This window comes from Crocodylus porosus, unplaced genomic scaffold (genome assembly GCF_001723895.1).
Source record: "Crocodylus porosus isolate Cpor-Errol unplaced genomic scaffold, CroPor_comp1, whole genome shotgun sequence".
Taxonomy (NCBI): Eukaryota; Metazoa; Chordata; order Crocodylia; family Crocodylidae; genus Crocodylus; species Crocodylus porosus.
Genome location: NW_017728906.1, coordinates 160,035,620 through 160,037,894, shown reverse-complemented (window position 1 = coordinate 160,037,894; position 2,275 = coordinate 160,035,620). Strand labels below are relative to the sequence as shown.

General features: G+C 46.2%; 1 protein-coding gene across 1 annotated transcript in view; it reads left to right on the top strand.

Moving 5' to 3' along the window:
* Positions 1 to 2,275, top strand: part of LOC109306591 (neurobeachin) — a 529,566-nt gene that overhangs the window by 352,730 nt on the left and 174,561 nt on the right. The window lies entirely within an intron of this gene.

Here is a 2,275-nt window from a genome sequence, read left to right as displayed (position 1 = left end):
GGCCTTCCTAAAGTCCAGAAAGACTATGTCCACCGTGATATCTGCGTCAAAGGATTTTGTGACCTGGTCGTAGAAGGCCACCAGGTTGGTTTGACAGGACCTGCCTCTAATGAACCTGTGTTGGTTGCCCCTAAGCAGAACCTTCTTTGCTGGTCCCTCACAGATGTGCTTATACATGAGAGATATAGGGGCTATAGGTAATATAGGTACAACAGGGTGAAAGCCTTCCAGATACCAAGGGGGGATCAGGGGAGCAGAAACAACAGTTACGCATACTTATACTCTATAAACGATGTCAAGTGACAAAGCATGAGGCATGATTTCCCAAAATATGAGATACAGGCACCCCAGAGGGGGGAAGGGGAACTCTGCTCCCTAATGGGGATTCCCTCTTCCCAGCCACTTACCCCTCTGGGGCCTTGGTTAGGAACAGAGCCCACATGGTAGGCAAAACTGTACCACTGAGCCATCAGTGCTTGGGTTGCTGCTTGCAGCTCCAGGACTTTAGTCCCTCCATGTTGCTATGCATGCTACCTGCATGCCAAGCTGCTCATTCTCATGCCTGGGATTGGAAACCTGAGCTCCCGCCTGCAACAGCTCTGCCTCTGCTGGACAGCTCTGCGAACTCTTCTTTAACCTCTTTGTCCCTCAGTGCAGCAGCCCCCTCAGAGCTGGGTGCGCTGCCCTTTTATTCTCTTCTGGGGAGAAAAGTGACCAATGGGACAGTGAGAGAGCTAGGTTCTCACCCAGGTCTGATTCTTCACCTCACCTCTGGGTACGGGTGGTACCCTGCCATCACTTGGTTGGTAGGGAAGGAGAAATTCCCCCACCATAGACAACTGGTGCCTCCTGGCTCTGGGGGAGCACTAGCTGCTGATGGCTGATAGGGGGTCAGCAGCTGATTGGGGGGGTCCCCCAGTAGCCAATCACTGACTGGCAGGGGGTCTCCCCATGGCCAATTGCCAACTGGGGGCGATCCCCCAGTGGTTGATTGCTAACCCTGGAAGCACCGGCAGCAAACCAGAAGTGCCATCGGCATTTTTCAGGGGGGGGTACCAGCTGGCTCTCCCCACTTCCCAGCCAGTGAGGGACAGTTTTTGAGGGGGCACATGCCCCCCCCAGTGCCGCACTATGCATTGCCTATATCCCCCACCAATCTATTTTGAATTTTTCAAAACGCATAGGCCAAGCTGCCCCCAGCAAGCCCCTGCTGGCAAGCCCATTGCATATTCATTGAGCCAGGGAGAGAGAATGAGTGTGATTCTTTCAGCCTGTTGGTTAGAGAACTCTGCTGGCTGGTTGGACATCTGCATTCCAGTTCCTTCTTCAACAACTCTTTAAATAATTTATTAAAAAATGGAAAAGTGTCAATAGGAAATGACAGGTCATTAGTGTTGCTAATGATTGCCTGCAAATGCAAGACTACAGGACTTGAAAGTCCAGGAGTCCTCTTCTAGTTTTGTGTTCCTATTAAGAACAACCCAACTAAGAATACTGTAGTATAGTTACTAGCACACTCTTCCTGGAGGTGAATGATGTAGGTTGAAATCCCTTTGAATAGAAGAGAATTGAATCTGAATGACTGTCCTAACCATAGATTGTTAGGGAAAAGGGGAAGCCGCCACCTTCTCAACTTCACATTATTTTTCAGCTAAAACTATTTTGCAAACAGAATCTGAATTCAACAACACCGTTGAATCAAAATTCATCTTCAGCAAATAAACTCTCCAGCTTTAATTTCAAGCTATTAGCAAAAACTTCACCACATTTTTCTCACTGTATTTACGAATGGATGCCTAGGTTTATTCCTTTGCTACAACTTTGCCTTTGTTAAAGAAGCTCAAAATGTAACTGAAATATTTCATTTGTGTAAAACATTTTTCTTTGTTTTTCATTTCAGCAATAAAATTGGAACATATTCCTTTTCATTTAGATCATACAGAATTGTAGCTATCTACACAACAATTCTTGTGGTTGATATCTTTTATTAGACTAACTGCATGGTTGGGATAGACATAGGCAAGTGTTTGGGTACCAGAGACCCCTTCCTCAGGCTTCTGAGGGAGAAACAGACACTGCAGAGGTAAGCAGCAGATGGAATAAAATCTTGTATAAAACTTTGTATGTAAACAAAAACAAATTATAAGTAAAATTATCAGGTAGCCACCAGACTGGGGAGATGCAGTAAAAACCTGATAAAGGAAGAACAAGATGCATAGAATCATAGAAGTAGGGTCAGAAGGGACCTTGTAGTTCTTCAAGTCCGACCCCCTGC